The 15,522-nt window shown below is 56.5% G+C and overlaps 11 non-coding genes across 11 annotated transcripts; all 11 read right to left on the bottom strand.

Moving 5' to 3' along the window:
• Positions 1-870: 870 nt before the first annotated feature.
• LOC143417262 (5S ribosomal RNA) lies at positions 871-989 on the bottom strand. Its single transcript, XR_013097480.1, has one exon. It is a non-coding gene; the product is annotated as a 5S ribosomal RNA (ribosomal RNA).
• A 1,096-nt stretch (positions 990-2,085) lies between these two features.
• On the bottom strand, positions 2,086-2,204 carry LOC143417261 (5S ribosomal RNA). Its single transcript, XR_013097479.1, has one exon. It is a non-coding gene; the product is annotated as a 5S ribosomal RNA (ribosomal RNA).
• Positions 2,205-4,004: 1,800 nt separating this feature from the next.
• Positions 4,005-4,123, bottom strand: LOC143417863 (5S ribosomal RNA). The gene has a single exon (XR_013098010.1). It is a non-coding gene; the product is annotated as a 5S ribosomal RNA (ribosomal RNA).
• A 1,207-nt stretch (positions 4,124-5,330) lies between these two features.
• On the bottom strand, positions 5,331-5,449 carry LOC143418038 (5S ribosomal RNA). The gene has a single exon (XR_013098186.1). It is a non-coding gene; the product is annotated as a 5S ribosomal RNA (ribosomal RNA).
• Positions 5,450-6,584: 1,135 nt separating this feature from the next.
• On the bottom strand, positions 6,585-6,703 carry LOC143417390 (5S ribosomal RNA). The gene has a single exon (XR_013097611.1). It is a non-coding gene; the product is annotated as a 5S ribosomal RNA (ribosomal RNA).
• Positions 6,704-7,798: 1,095 nt separating this feature from the next.
• Positions 7,799-7,917, bottom strand: LOC143417783 (5S ribosomal RNA). The gene has a single exon (XR_013097931.1). It is a non-coding gene; the product is annotated as a 5S ribosomal RNA (ribosomal RNA).
• Positions 7,918-9,367: 1,450 nt separating this feature from the next.
• On the bottom strand, positions 9,368-9,486 carry LOC143417419 (5S ribosomal RNA). The gene has a single exon (XR_013097640.1). It is a non-coding gene; the product is annotated as a 5S ribosomal RNA (ribosomal RNA).
• Positions 9,487-10,810: 1,324 nt separating this feature from the next.
• Positions 10,811-10,929, bottom strand: LOC143418037 (5S ribosomal RNA). The gene has a single exon (XR_013098185.1). It is a non-coding gene; the product is annotated as a 5S ribosomal RNA (ribosomal RNA).
• Positions 10,930-12,063: 1,134 nt separating this feature from the next.
• LOC143417260 (5S ribosomal RNA) lies at positions 12,064-12,182 on the bottom strand. Its single transcript, XR_013097478.1, has one exon. It is a non-coding gene; the product is annotated as a 5S ribosomal RNA (ribosomal RNA).
• Positions 12,183-13,278: 1,096 nt separating this feature from the next.
• Positions 13,279-13,397, bottom strand: LOC143417259 (5S ribosomal RNA). Its single transcript, XR_013097477.1, has one exon. It is a non-coding gene; the product is annotated as a 5S ribosomal RNA (ribosomal RNA).
• Positions 13,398-15,238: 1,841 nt separating this feature from the next.
• LOC143417862 (5S ribosomal RNA) lies at positions 15,239-15,357 on the bottom strand. Its single transcript, XR_013098009.1, has one exon. It is a non-coding gene; the product is annotated as a 5S ribosomal RNA (ribosomal RNA).
• Positions 15,358-15,522: the final 165 nt, after the last annotated feature.

Here is a 15,522-nt window from a genome sequence, read left to right as displayed (position 1 = left end):
CAGGGTCTGGTGTGATATGAGTGGCCTGAGCAAGAGCCACAGGCCCTGGTGTGGAGTAAGTGGCCTGAGCAAGAGCCACAGGCCCTGGTGTGGTGTAATTGGCCTCAATAGCAACTAAGGCCCTGGTGTGGTGTATGTGGCCTCAGCCAGCAGCCACAGGCCCTGGTGTGGTGTAAGTGGCCTCAGAAGCAAATAAGGCCCTGGTGTGGTGTATGTGGCCTCAGCCAGGAGCCACAGGCCCTGGTGTGGTGTAAGTGGCCTCAATAGCAACTAAAGCCCTGGTGTGGTGTAAGTGGCCTCAGCCAGCAGCCACAGGCCTTGGTGTGGTGTAAGTCGCCTCAGCCAGAAGCCACAGGCACTGGTGTGGTGTAAGTGGCCTCAGCCAGCAGCCACAGGCCCTGGTGTGGTGTAAGTGGCCTCAGCCAGCAGCCACAGGCCCTGGTGTGGTGTAAGTGGCCTCAGCCAGCAGCCTCAGGCCCTGGTGTGGTGTAAGTGGCCTCAGCCAGTGCCACAGGCCCTGGTGTGGTGTAAGTGGCCTGAGCAAGAGTCACAGACCCTGGTGTGGTGTAATTGGCCTCAATAGCAACTAATGCCCTGGTGTGGTGTAGGTGGCCTCAGCCAGCAGCCACAGGCCCTGGTGTGGTGTAAGTGGCCTCAGCCAGCAGCCACAGGCCCTGATGTGGTGTAAGTGACCCCAGCCGGTCACTCAGTCCCTGGTGTGGTGTAGGTGGCATCAGCTAGCAGCACAAGACATTGGAAAACAGCCAAAAGCAATGTCGTTAATGTGCCCTCATTAATGGGCAGCTGCTTTTGGTCTTTTAATACACCCCTTCTCTGGATCAAAAGCGGTTCAATGACATGAAAATGAAAGGCTTACAGTACCAGGTATTCCCAGGCAGTCTCCCATCCAAGTACTAACCAAGCCCAGCCCTGCTTAGCTTCCGAGATCAGACGAGGTCGGGCGTGCTCAGGGTGGTATGGCCGTAAGCTGCTGGCCCCAGCACAATGTCTCAATTTATGGATTCAACTGATTAGGTGGCAAGTACCTGAAGTTACGAAGACAATCCTATAACCATACCTGCATGTTTGCATAATACCCTAACCCAAAGGCTCAGTTTGGCATTTATCTAACAGCACAGGCCCTGGATTGTTGAACATGGCCTCTGCAACCAGCACAGGGCCTGGTGTGTTGTACATGGTCACAGCAAGCAGCACAGGGCCAGGTTTGGTGAAGATGGCCTCGGCCAGAAGCACAGGGTCTGGTGTGATATGAGTGGCCTGAGCAAGAGCCACAGGCCCTGGTGTGGTGTAAGTGGCCTCAGCCAGAAGCCACAGGCACTGGTGTGGTGTAAGTGGCCTCAGCCAGCAGCCACAGGCCCTGGTGTGGTGTAAGTGGCCTCAGCCAGCAGCCACAGGCCCTGGTGTGGTGTAAGTGGCCTCAGCCAGCAGCCACAGGCCCTGGTGTGGTGTAAGTGGCCTCAGCCAGAGCCACAGGCCCTGGTGTGGTGTAAGTGGCCTCAGCCAGTGCCACAGGCCCTGGTGTGGTGTAAGTGGCCTGAGCAAGAGCCACAGACCCTGGTGTGGTGTAATTGGCCTCAATAGCAACTAATGCCCTGGTGTGGTGTAGGTGGCCTCAGCCAGCAGCCACAGGCCCTGGTGTGGTGTAAGTGGCCTCAATAGCAGCTAATGCCCTGATGTGGTGTAAGTGGCCTCAGCCAGCAGCCACAGGCCCTGGTGTGGTGTAAGTGGCCTGACCAAGAGCCACAGACCCTGGTGTGGTGTAATTGGCCTCAATAGCAACAAAGGCCCTGGTGTGGTGTAGGTGGCCTCAGCCAGCAGCCACAGGCCCTGGTGTGGTGTAAGTGGCCTCAGCCAGCAGCCACAGGCCCTGGTGTGGTGTAAGTGGCCTCAGCCAGCAGCCACAGGCCCTGGTGTGGTGTAGGTGGCATCAGCTAGCAGCACAAGACATTGGAAAAGAGCCAAAAGCAATGTCGTTAATGTGCCCTCATTAATGGGCAGCTGCTTTTGGTCTTTTAATACACCCCTTCTCTGGATCAAAAGCGGTTCAATGACATGAAAATGAAAGGCTTACAGTACCAGGTATTCCCAGGCAGTCTCCCATCCAAGTACTAACCAAGCCCAGCCCTGCTTAGCTTCCGAGATCAGACGAGGTCGGGCGTGCTCAGGGTGGTATGGCCGTAAGCTGCTGGCCCCAGCACAATGTCTCAATTTATGGATTCAACTGATTAGGTGGCAAGTACCTGAAGTTACGAAGACAATCCTTTAACCATACCTGCATGTTTGCATAATACCCTAACCCAAAGGCTCAGTTTAGCATTTATCTAACAGCACAGGCCCTGGATTGTTGAAGATGGCCTCAGGAACCAGCACAGGGCCTGGTGTGTTGTACATGGCCACAGCTAGCAGCACAGGGCCTGGTTTGGTGAAGATGGCCTCGGCCAGAAGCGCAGGGCCTGGTGTGATGTGAGTGGCCTGAGCAAGAGCCACAGGCCCTGGTGTGGTGTAAGTGGCCTCAGCCAGAAGCCACAGGCACTGGTGTGGTGTAAGTGCCCTCAGCCAGCAGCCACAGGCCCTGGTGTGGTGTAAGTGGCCTCAGCCAGCAGCCACAGGCCCTGGTGTGGTGTAAGTGGCCTCAGCCAGCAGCCACAGGCCCTGGTGTGGTGTAAGTGGCCTCAGCCAGTGCCACAGGCCCTGGTGTGGTGTAAGTGGCCTGAGCAAGAGTCACAGACCCTGGTGTGGTGTAATTGGCCTCAATAGCAACTAAGGCCCTGGTGTGGTGTAAGTGGCCTCAGCCAGAAGCCACAGGCACTGGTGTGGTGTAAGTGGCCTCAGCCAGCAGCCACAGGCCCTGGTGTGGTGTAAGTAGCCTCAGCCAGAGCCACAGGCCCTGGTGTGGTGTAAGTAGCCTCAGCCAGTGCCACAGGCCCTGGTGTGGTGTAAGTGGCCTGAGCAAGAGCCACAGACCCTGGTGTGGTGTAATTGGCCTCAATAGCAACTAATGCTCTGGTGTGGTGTAGGTGGCCTCAGCCAGCAGCCACAGGCCCTGGTGTGGTGTAAGTGGCCTCAATAGCAACTAAGGCCCTGGTGTGGTGTAAGTGGCCTCAGCCAGTGCCACAGGCCCTGGTGTGGTGTAATTGGCCTCAATAGCAACTAATGCCCTGGTGTGGTGTAAGTGGCCTCAGCCAGCAGCCACAGGCTCTGGTGTGGTGTAAGTGGCCTGAGCAAGAGCCACAGACCCTGGTGTGGGGTAATTGGCCTCAATAGCAACTAAGGCCCTGGTGTGGTGTAGGTGGCCTCAGCCAGCAGCCACAGGCCCTGGTGTGGTGTAAGTGGCCTCAGCCAGCAGCCACAGGCCCTGGTGTGGTGTAAGTGGCCTCAGAAGCAAATAAGGCCGTGGTGTGTTGTATGTGGCCTCAGCCAGCAGCCACAGGCCCTGGTGTGGTGTAAGTGGCCTCAATAGCAACTAAGGCCCTGGTGTGGTGTAAGTGGCCTCAGCCAGCAGCCACAGGCCTTGGTGTGGTGTAAGTCGCCTCATCCAGCAGCCACAGGCCCTGGTGTGGTGTAAGTGGCCTCAGCCAGAGCCACAGGCCCTGGTGTGGTGTAATTGGCCTCAATAGCAACTAATGCCCTGGTGTGGTGTAAGTGGCCTCAGCCAGCAGCCACAGGCCCTGGTGTGGTGTAAGTGGCCTCAGCCAGCAGCCACAGGCCTTGGTGTGGTGTAAGTCGCCTCATCCAGCAAATACAGGCCCTGGTGTGGTGTAAGTGGCCTCAGCCAGAGCCACAGGCCCTGATGTGGTGTAAGTGGCCCCAGCCGGTCACTCAGGCCCTGGTGTGGTGTAGGTGGCATCAGCTAGCAGCACAAGACATTGGAAAACAGCCAAAAGCAATGTCGTTAATGTGCCCTCATCAATGGGCAGCTGCTTTTGGTCTTTTAATACACCCCTTCTCTGGATCAAAAGCGGTTCAATGACATGAAAATGAAAGGCTTACAGCACCAGGTATTCCAAGGAAGTCTCCCATCCAAGTACTAACCAAGCCCAGCCCTGCTTAGCTTCCGAGATCAGATGAGGTCGGGCGTGCTCAGGGTGGTATGGCCGTAAGCTGCTGGCCCCAGCACAATGTCTCAATTTATGGATTCAACTGATTAGGTGGCAAGTACCTGAAGTTACGAAGACAATCCTATAACCATACCTGCATGTTTGCATAATACCCTAGGCTCAGTTTGGCATTTATCTAACAGCACAGGCCCTGGTGTGTTGTACATGGCCACAGCAAGCAGCACAGGGCCAGGTTTGGTGAAGATGGTCTCGGCCAGAAGCACAGGGTCTGGTGTGATATGAGTGGCCTGAGCAAGAGCCACAGGCCCTGGTGTGGTGTAGGTGGCCTCAGCCAGCAGCCACAGGCCCTTGTGTGGTGTAAGTGGCCTCAGCCAGAACCCACAGGCCCTGGTGTGGTGTAAGTGGCCTCAGCCAGTGCCACAGGCCCTGGTGTGGTGTAATTGGCCTCAATAGCAACTAAGGCCCTGGTGTTGTGTATGTGGCCTCAGCCAGCAGCCACAGGCCCTGGTGTGGTGTAAGTGGCCTCAGAAGCAAATAAGGCCCTGGTGTGGTGTAAGTGGCCTCAGCCAGCAGCACAAGGCCTGGTGTGTTGTACATGGCCACAGCAAGCAGCACTGGGCCAGGTTTGGTGAAGATGGCCTTGGCCAGAAGCACAGGGTCTGGTGTGATATGAGTGGCCTGAGCAAGAGCCACAGGCCCTGGTGTGGTGTAAGTGGCCTCAGCCAGAAGCCACAGGCCCTGGTGTGGTGTAGGTGGCCTCAGCCAGCAGCCACAGGCCCTTGTGTGGTGTAAGTGGCCTCAGCCAGCAGCCACAGGCCCTGGTGTGGTGTAAGTGGCCTCAGCCAGCAGCCACAGGCCCTGGTGTGGTGTAAGTGGCCTCAGCCAGCAGCCACAGGCCCTGGTGTGGTGTAAGTGGCCTGAGCAAGAGCCACAGACCCTGGTGTGGTGTAATTGGCCTCAATAGCAACTAAGGCCCTGGTGTGGTGTAGGTGGCCTCAGCCAGCAGCCACAGGCCCTGGTGTGGTGTAAGTGGCCTCAGCCAGCAGCCACAGGCCCTGGTGTGGTGTAAGTGGCCCCAGCCGGTCACTCAGGCCCTGGTGTGGTGTAGGTGGCATCAGCTAGCAGCACAAGACATTGGAAAACAGCCAAAAGCAATGTCGTTAATGTGCCCTCATTAATGGGCAGCTGCTTTTGGTCTTTTAATACACACCTTCTCTGGATCAAAAGCGGTTCAATGACATGAAAATGAAAGGCTTACAGCACCAGGTATTCCAAGGAAGTCTCCCATCCAAGTACTAACCAAGCCCAGCCCTGCTTAGCTTCCGAGATCAGACGAGGTCGGGCGTGCTCAGGGTGGTATGGCCGTAAGCTGCTGGCCCCAGCACAATGTCTCAATTTATGGATTCAACTGATTAGGTGGCAAGTACCTGAAGTTACGAAGACAATCCTATAACCATACCTGCATGTTTGCATAATACCCTAACCCAAAGGCTCAGTTTAGCATTTATCCAACAGCACAGGCCCTGGATTGTTGAAGATGGCCTCAGGAACCAGAACAGGGCCTGGTGTGTTGTACATGGCCACAGCTAGCAGCACAGGGCCTGGTTTGGTGAAGATGGCCTTGGCCAGAAGCACAGGGTCTGGTGTGATATGAGTGGCCTGAGCAAGAGCCACAGGCCCTGGTGTGGAGTAAGTGGCCTGAGCAAGAGCCACAGGCCCTGGTGTGATGTAATTGGCCTCAATAGCAACTAAGGCCCTGGTGTGGTGTATGTGGCCTCAGCCAGGAGCCACAGGCCCTGGTGTGGTGTAAGTGGCCTCAATAGCAACTAAGGCCCTGGTGTGGTGTAAGTGGCCTCAGCCAGCAGCCACAGGCCCTGGTGTGGTGTATGTGGCCTCAGCCAGCAGCCACAGGCCCTGGTGTGGTGTAAGTGGCCTCAGCCAGCAGCCACAGGCCCTGGTGTGGTGTAAGTGGCCTCAATAGCAACTAAGGCCCTGGTGTGGTGTAGGTGGCCTCAGCCAGCAGCCACAGGCCCTGGTGTGGTGTAAGTGGCCTCAGCCAGCAGCCACAGGCCCTTGTGTGGTGTAAGTGGCCTCAGCCAGCAGCCACAGGCCCTGGTGTGGTGTAAGTGGCCTCATCCAGCAGCCACAGGCCCTGGTGTGGTGTAAGTGGCCTGAGCAAGAGCCACAGACCCTGGTGTGGTGTAATTGGCCTCAATAGCAACTAAGGCCCTGGTGTGGTGTAGGTGGCCTCAGCCAGCAGCCACAGGCCCTGGTGTGGTGTAAGTGGCCTCAGCCAGCAGCCACAGGCCCTGATGTGGTGTAAGTGGCCCCAGCCGGTCACTCAGGCCCTGGTGTGGTGTAGGTGGCATCAGCTAGCAGCACAAGACATTGGAAAAGAGCCAAAAGCAATGTCGTTAATGTGCCCTCATTAATGGGCAGCTGCTTTTGGTCTTTTAATACACCCCTTCTCTGGATCAAAAGCGGTTCAATGACATGAAAATGAAAGGCTTACAGCACCAGGTATTCCCAGGCAGTCTCCCATCCAAGTACTAACCAAGCCCAGCCCTGCTTAGCTTCCGAGATCAGACGAGGTCAGGCGTGCTCAGGGTGGTATGGCCGTAAGTTGCTGGCCCCAGCACAATGTCTCAATTTATGGATTCAACTGATTAGGTGGCAAGTACCTGAAGTTACGAAGACAATCCTTTAACCATACCTGCATGTTTGCATAATACCCTAACCCAAAGGCTCAGTTTAGCATTTATCTAACAGCACAGGCCCTGGATTGTTGAAGATGGCCTCAGGAACCAGCACAGGGCCTGGTGTGTTGTACATGGCCACAGCTAGCAGCACAGGGCCTGGTTTGGTGAAGATGGCCTCGGCCAGAAGCGCAGGGTCTGGTGTGATGTGAGTGGCCTGAGCAAGAGCCACAGGCCCTGGTGTGGTGTAAGTGGCCTCAGCCAGAAGCCACAGGCACTGGTGTGGTGTAAGTGGCCTCAGCCAGCAGCCACAGGCCCTGGTGTGGTGTAAGTGGCCTCAGCCAGCAGCCACAGGCCCTGGTGTGGTGTAAGTGGCCTCAGCCAGCAGCCACAGGCCCTGGTGTGGTGTAAGTGGCCTCAGCCAGAGCCACAGGCCCTGGTGTGGTGTAAGTGGCCTCAGCCAGTGCCACAGGCCCTGGTGTGGTGTAATTGGCCTCAATCGCAACTAATGCCCTGGTGTGGTGTAGGTGGCCTCAGCCAGCAGCCACAGGCCCTGGTGTGGTGTAAGTGGCCTCAATAGCAACTAATGCCCTGGTGTGGTGTAAGTGGCCTCAGCCAGTGCCACAGGCCCTGGTGTGGTGTAAGTGGCCTGAGCAAGAGCCACAGACCCTGGTGTGGTGTAATTGGCCTCAATAGCAACTAAGGCCCTGGTGTGGTGTAGGTGGCCTCAGCCAGCAGCCACAGGCCCTGGTGTGGTGTAAGTGGCCTCAGCCAGCAGCCACAGGCCCTGGTGTGGTGTAAGTGGCCTCAGCCAGCAGCCACAGGCCCTGATGTGGTGTAAGTGGCCCCAGCCGGTCACTCAGGCCCTGGTGTGGTGTAGGTGGCATCAGCTAGCAGCACAAGACATTGGAAAACAGCCAAAAGCAATGTCGTTAATGTGCCCTCATTAATGGGCAGCTGCTTTTGGTCTTTTAATACACCCCTTCTCTGGATCAAAAGCGGTTCAATGACATGAAAATGAAAGGCTTACAGCACCAGGTATTCCCAGGCAGTCTCCCATCCAAGTACTAACCAAGCCCAGCCCTGCTTAGCTTCCGAGATCAGACGAGGTCGGGCGTGCTCAGGGTGGTATGGCCGTAAGCTGCTGGCCCCAGCACAATGTCTCAATTTATGGATTCAACTGATTAGGTGGCAAGTACCTGAAGTTACGAAGACAATCCTTTAACCATACCTGCATGTTTGCATAATACCCTAACCCAAAGGCTCAGTTTAGCATTTATCTAACAGCACAGGCCCTGGATTGTTGAAGATGGCCTCAGGAACCAGCACAGGGCCTGGTGTGTTGTACATGGCCACAGCTAGCAGCACAGGGCCTGGTTTGGTGAAGATGGCCTCGGCCAGAAGCGCAGGGCCTGGTGTGATGTGAGTGGCCTGAGCAAGAGCCACAGGACCTGGTGTGGTGTAAGTGGCCTCAGCCAGAAGCCACAGGCACTGGTGTGGTGTAAGTGCCCTCAGCCAGCAGCCACAGGCCCTGGTGTGGTGTAAGTGGCCTCAGCCAGCAGCCACAGGCCCTGGTGTGGTGTAAGTGGCCTCAGCCAGCAGCCACAGGCCCTGGTGTGGTGTAAGTGGCCTCAGCCAGTGCCACAGGCCCTGGTGTGGTGTAAGTGGCCTGAGCAAGAGTCACAGACCCTGGTGTGGTGTAATTGGCCTCAATAGCAACTAAGGCCCTGGTGTGGTGTAAGTGGCCTCAGCCAGAAGCCACAGGCACTGGTGTGGTGTAAGTGGCCTCAGCCAGCAGCCACAGGCCCTGGTGTGGTGTAAGTGGCCTCAGCCAGCAGCCACAGGCCCTGGTGTGGTGTAAGTGGCCTCAGCCAGAGCCACAGGCCCTGGTGTGGTGTAAGTGGCCTCAGCCAGCAGCCACAGGCCCTGGTGTGGTGTAAGTGGCCTCAGCCAGAGCCACAGGCCCTGGTGTGGTGTAAGTGGCCTCAGCCAGTGCCACAGGCCCTGGTGTGGTGTAAGTGGCCTGAGCAAGAGCCACAGACCCTGGTGTGGTGTAATTGGCCTCAATAGCAACTAATGCCCTGGTGTGGTGTAGGTAGCCTCAGCCAGCAGCCACAGGCCCTGGTGTGGTGTAAGTGGCCTCAATAGCAGCTAATGCCCTGATGTGGTGTAAGTGGCCTCAGCCAGCAGCCACAGGCCCTGGTGTGGTGTAAGTGGCCTGACCAAGAGCCACAGACCCTGGTGTGGTGTAATTGGCCTCAATAGCAACAAAGGCCCTGGTGTGGTGTAGGTGGCCTCAGCCAGCAGCCACAGGCCCTGGTGTGGTGTAAGTGGCCTCAGCCAGCAGCCACAGGCCCTGGTGTGGTGTAAGTGGCCTCAGCCAGCAGCCACAGGCCCTGATGTGGTGTAAGTGGCCCCAGCCGGTCACTCAGTCCCTGGTGTGGTGTAGGTGGCATCAGCTAGCAGCACAAGACATTGGAAAAGAGCCAAAAGCAATGTCGTTAATGTGCCCTCATTAATGGGCAGCTGCTTTTGGTCTTTTAATACACCCCTTCTCTGGATCAAAAGCGGTTCAATGACATGAAAATGAAAGGCTTACAGTACCAGGTATTCCCAGGCAGTCTCCCATCCAAGTACCAACCAAGCCCAGCCCTGCTTAGCTTCCGAGATCAGACGAGGTCGGGCGTGCTCAGGGTGGTATGGCCGTAAGCTGCTGGCCCCAGCACAATGTCTCAATTTATGGATTCAACTGATTAGGTGGCAAGTACCTGAAGTTACGAAGACAATCCTTTAACCATACCTGCATGTTTGCATAATACCCAAATGCTCAGTTTAGCATTTATCTAACAGCACAGGCCCTGGATTGTTGAAGATGGCCTCAGGAACCAGCACAGGGCCTGGTGTGTTGTACATGGCCACAGCTAGCAGCACAGGGCCTGGTTTGGTGAAGATGGTCTCGGCCAGAAGCACAGGGTCTGGTGTGATATGAGTGGCCTGAGCAAGAGCCACAGGCCCTGGTGTGGTGTAGGTGGCCTCAGCCAGCAGCCACAGGCCCTTGTGTGGTGTAAGTGGCCTCAGCCAGAAGCCACAGGCCCTGGTGTGGTGTAAGTGGCCTCAGCCAGTGCCACAGGCCCTGGTGTGGTGTAATTGGCCTCAATAGCAACTAAGGCCCTGGTGTTGTGTATGTGGCCTCAGCCAGCAGCCACAGGCCCTGGTGTGGTGTAAGTGGCCTCAGAAGCAAATAAGGCCCTGGTGTGGTGTAAGTGGCCTCAATAGCAACTAAGGCCCTGGTGTGGTGTAAGTGGCCTCAGCCAGCAGCACAAGGCCTGGTGTGTTGTACATGGCCACAGCAAGCAGCACTGGGCCAGGTTTGGTGAAGATGGCCTTGGCCAGAAGCACAGGGTCTGGTGTGATATGAGTGGCCTGAGCAAGAGCCACAGGCCCTGGTGTGGTGTAAGTGGCCTCAGCCAGAAGCCACAGGCCCTGGTGTGGTGTAGGTGGCCTCAGCCAGCAGCCACAGGCCCTTGTGTGGTGTAAGTGGCCTCAGCCAGCAGCCACAGGCCCTGGTGTGGTGTAAGTGGCCTCAGCCAGCAGCCACAGGCCCTGGTGTGGTGTAAGTGGCCTCAGCCAGCAGCCACAGGCCCTGGTGTGGTGTAAGTGGCCTGAGCAAGAGCCACAGACCCTGGTGTGGTGTAATTGGCCTCAATAGCAACTAAGGCCCTGGTGTGGTGTAGGTGGCCTCAGCCAGCAGCCACAGGCCCTGGTGTGGTGTAAGTGGCCTCAGCCAGCAGCCACAGGCCCTGGTGTGGTGTAAGTGGCCTCAGCCAGAGCCACAGGCCCTGATGTGGTGTAAGTGGCCCCAGCCGGTCACTCAGGCCCTGGTGTGGTGTAGGTGGCATCAGCTAGCAGCACAAGACATTGGAAAAGAGCCAAAAGCAATGTCGTTAATGTGCCCTCATTAATGGGCAGCTGCTTTTGGTCTTTTAATACACACCTTCTCTGGATCAAAAGCGGTTCAATGACATGAAAATGAAAGGCTTACAGCACCAGGTATTCCAAGGAAGTCTCCCATCCAAGTACTAACCAAGCCCAGCCCTGCTTAGCTTCCGAGATCAGACGAGGTCGGGCGTGCTCAGGGTGGTATGGCCGTAAGCTGCTGGCCCCAGCACAATGTCTCAATTTATGGATTCAACTGATTAGGTGGCAAGTACCTGAAGTTACGAAGACAATCCTATAACCATACCTGCATGTTTGCATAATACCCTAACCCAAAGGCTCAGTTTAGCATTTATCCAACAGCACAGGCCCTGGATTGTTGAAGATGGCCTCAGGAACCAGAACAGGGCCTGGTGTGTTGTACATGGCCACAGCTAGCAGCACAGGGCCTGGTTTGGTGAAGATGGCCTTGGCCAGAAGCACAGGGTCTGGTGTGATATGAGTGGCCTGAGCAAGAGCCACAGGCCCTGGTGTGGAGTAAGTGGCCTGAGCAAGAGCCACAGGCCCTGGTGTGGTGTAATTGGCCTCAATAGCAACTAAGGCCCTGGTGTGGTGTATGTGGCCTCAGCCAGCAGCCACAGGCCCTGGTGTGGTGTAAGTGGCCTCAGAAGCAAATAAGGCCCTGGTGTGGTGTATGTGGCCTCAGCCAGGAGCCACAGGCCCTGGTGTGGTGTAAGTGGCCTCAATAGCAACTAAAGCCCTGGTGTGGTGTAAGTGGCCTCAGCCAGCAGCCACAGGCCTTGGTGTGGTGTAAGTCGCCTCAGCCAGAAGCCACAGGCACTGGTGTGGTGTAAGTGGCCTCAGCCAGCAGCCACAGGCCCTGGTGTGGTGTAAGTGGCCTCAGCCAGCAGCCACAGGCCCTGGTGTGGTGTAAGTGGCCTCAGCCAGCAGCCTCAGGCCCTGGTGTGGTGTAAGTGGCCTCAGCCAGTGCCACAGGCCCTGGTGTGGTGTAAGTGGCCTGAGCAAGAGTCACAGACCCTGGTGTGGTGTAATTGGCCTCAATAGCAACTAATGCCCTGGTGTGGTGTAGGTGGCCTCAGCCAGCAGCCACAGGCCCTGGTGTGGTGTAAGTGGCCTCAGCCAGCAGCCACAGGCCCTGATGTGGTGTAAGTGACCCCAGCCGGTCACTCAGTCCCTGGTGTGGTGTAGGTGGCATCAGCTAGCAGCACAAGACATTGGAAAACAGCCAAAAGCAATGTCGTTAATGTGCCCTCATTAATGGGCAGCTGCTTTTGGTCTTTTAATACACCCCTTCTCTGGATCAAAAGCGGTTCAATGACATGAAAATGAAAGGCTTACAGTACCAGGTATTCCCAGGCAGTCTCCCATCCAAGTACTAACCAAGCCCAGCCCTGCTTAGCTTCCGAGATCAGACGAGGTCGGGCGTGCTCAGGGTGGTATGGCCGTAAGCTGCTGGCCCCAGCACAATGTCTCAATTTATGGATTCAACTGATTAGGTGGCAAGTACCTGAAGTTACGAAGACAATCCTATAACCATACCTGCATGTTTGCATAATACCCTAACCCAAAGGCTCAGTTTGGCATTTATCTAACAGCACAGGCCCTGGATTGTTGAACATGGCCTCTGCAACCAGCACAGGGCCTGGTGTGTTGTACATGGTCACAGCAAGCAGCACAGGGCCAGGTTTGGTGAAGATGGCCTCGGCCAGAAGCACAGGGTCTGGTGTGATATGAGTGGCCTGAGCAAGAGCCACAGGCCCTGGTGTGGTGTAAGTGGCCTCAGCCAGAAGCCACAGGCACTGGTGTGGTGTAAGTGGCCTCAGCCAGCAGCCACAGGCCCTGGTGTGGTGTAAGTGGCCTCAGCCAGCAGCCACAGGCCCTGGTGTGGTGTAAGTGGCCTCAGCCAGCAGCCACAGGCCCTGGTGTGGTGTAAGTGGCCTCAGCCAGAGCCACAGGCCCTGGTGTGGTGTAAGTGGCCTCAGCCAGTGCCACAGGCCCTGGTGTGGTGTAAGTGGCCTGAGCAAGAGCCACAGACCCTGGTGTGGTGTAATTGGCCTCAATAGCAACTAATGCCCTGGTGTGGTGTAGGTGGCCTCAGCCAGCAGCCACAGGCCCTGGTGTGGTGTAAGTGGCCTCAATAGCAGCTAATGCCCTGATGTGGTGTAAGTGGCCTCAGCCAGCAGCCACAGGCCCTGGTGTGGTGTAAGTGGCCTGACCAAGAGCCACAGACCCTGGTGTGGTGTAATTGGCCTCAATAGCAACAAAGGCCCTGGTGTGGTGTAGGTGGCCTCAGCCAGCAGCCACAGGCCCTGGTGTGGTGTAAGTGGCCTCAGCCAGCAGCCACAGGCCCTGGTGTGGTGTAAGTGGCCTCAGCCAGCAGCCACAGGCCCTGGTGTGGTGTAGGTGGCATCAGCTAGCAGCACAAGACATTGGAAAAGAGCCAAAAGCAATGTCGTTAATGTGCCCTCATTAATGGGCAGCTGCTTTTGGTCTTTTAATACACCCCTTCTCTGGATCAAAAGCGGTTCAATGACATGAAAATGAAAGGCTTACAGTACCAGGTATTCCCAGGCAGTCTCCCATCCAAGTACTAACCAAGCCCAGCCCTGCTTAGCTTCCGAGATCAGACGAGGTCGGGCGTGCTCAGGGTGGTATGGCCGTAAGCTGCTGGCCCCAGCACAATGTCTCAATTTATGGATTCAACTGATTAGGTGGCAAGTACCTGAAGTTACGAAGACAATCCTTTAACCATACCTGCATGTTTGCATAATACCCTAACCCAAAGGCTCAGTTTAGCATTTATCTAACAGCACAGGCCCTGGATTGTTGAAGATGGCCTCAGGAACCAGCACAGGGCCTGGTGTGTTGTACATGGCCACAGCTAGCAGCACAGGGCCTGGTTTGGTGAAGATGGCCTCGGCCAGAAGCGCAGGGCCTGGTGTGATGTGAGTGGCCTGAGCAAGAGCCACAGGCCCTGGTGTGGTGTAAGTGGCCTCAGCCAGAAGCCACAGGCACTGGTGTGGTGTAAGTGCCCTCAGCCAGCAGCCACAGGCCCTGGTGTGGTGTAAGTGGCCTCAGCCAGCAGCCACAGGCCCTGGTGTGGTGTAAGTGGCCTCAGCCAGCAGCCACAGGCCCTGGTGTGGTGTAAGTGGCCTCAGCCAGTGCCACAGGCCCTGGTGTGGTGTAAGTGGCCTGAGCAAGAGTCACAGACCCTGGTGTGGTGTAATTGGCCTCAATAGCAACTAAGGCCCTGGTGTGGTGTAAGTGGCCTCAGCCAGAAGCCACAGGCACTGGTGTGGTGTAAGTGGCCTCAGCCAGCAGCCACAGGCCCTGGTGTGGTGTAAGTAGCCTCAGCCAGAGCCACAGGCCCTGGTGTGGTGTAAGTAGCCTCAGCCAGTGCCACAGGCCCTGGTGTGGTGTAAGTGGCCTGAGCAAGAGCCACAGACCCTGGTGTGGTGTAATTGGCCTCAATAGCAACTAATGCTCTGGTGTGGTGTAGGTGGCCTCAGCCAGCAGCCACAGGCCCTGGTGTGGTGTAAGTGGCCTCAATAGCAACTAAGGCCCTGGTGTGGTGTAAGTGGCCTCAGCCAGTGCCACAGGCCCTGGTGTGGTGTAAGTGGCCTCAGCCAGCAGCCACAGGCTCTGGTGTGGTGTAAGTGGCCTGAGCAAGAGCCACAGACCCTGGTGTGGGGTAATTGGCCTCAATAGCAACTAAGGCCCTGGTGTGGTGTAGGTGGCCTCAGCCAGCAGCCACAGGCCCTGGTGTGGTGTAAGTGGCCTCAGCCAGCAGCCACAGGCCCTGGTGTGGTGTAAGTGGCCTCAGAAGCAAATAAGGCCGTGGTGTGTTGTATGTGGCCTCAGCCAGCAGCCACAGGCCCTGGTGTGGTGTAAGTGGCCTCAATAGCAACTAAGGCCCTGGTGTGGTGTAAGTGGCCTCAGCCAGCAGCCACAGGCCTTGGTGTGGTGTAAGTCGCCTCATCCAGCAGCCACAGGCCCTGGTGTGGTGTAAGTGGCCTCAGCCAGAGCCACAGGCCCTGGTGTGGTGTAATTGGCCTCAATAGCAACTAATGCCCTGGTGTGGTGTAAGTGGCCTCAGCCAGCAGCCACAGGCCCTGGTGTGGTGTAAGTGGCCTCAGCCAGCAGCCACAGGCCCTGATGTGGTGTAAGTGGCCGCAGCCGGTCACTCAGGCCCTGGTGTGGTGTAGGTGGCCTCAGGCAGCAGCCACAGGCCTTGGTGTGGTGTAAGTCGCCTCATCCAGCAAATACAGGCCCTGGTGTGGTGTAAGTGGCCTCAGCCAGAGCCACAGGCCCTGATGTGGTGTAAGTGGCCCCAGCCGGTCACTCAGGCCCTGGTGTGGTGTAGGTGGCATCAGCTAGCAGCACAAGACATTGGAAAACAGCCAAAAGCAATGTCGTTAATGTGCCCTCATCAATGGGCAGCTGCTTTTGGTCTTTTAATACACCCCTTCTCTGGATCAAAAGCGGTTCAATGACATGAAAATGAAAGGCTTACAGCACCAGGTATTCCAAGGAAGTCTCCCATCCAAGTACTAACCAAGCCCAGCCCTGCTTAGCTTCCGAGATCAGATGAGGTCGGGCGTGCTCAGGGTGGTATGGCCGTAAGCTGCTGGCCCCAGCACAATGTCTCAATTTATGGATTCAACTGATTAGGTGGCAAGTACCTGAAGTTACGAAGACAATCCTATAACCATACCTGCATGTTTGCATAATACCCTAGGCTCAGTTTGGCATTTATCTAACAGCACAGGCCCTGGATTGTTGAAGATGGC

This window comes from Maylandia zebra, linkage group LG3, assembly GCF_041146795.1.
Source record: "Maylandia zebra isolate NMK-2024a linkage group LG3, Mzebra_GT3a, whole genome shotgun sequence".
NCBI lineage: Eukaryota > Metazoa > Chordata > Actinopteri > Cichliformes > Cichlidae > Maylandia > Maylandia zebra.
Note: the sequence above shows the minus strand (reverse complement) of the source record. Positions and strands in the feature narration are given on the sequence as shown.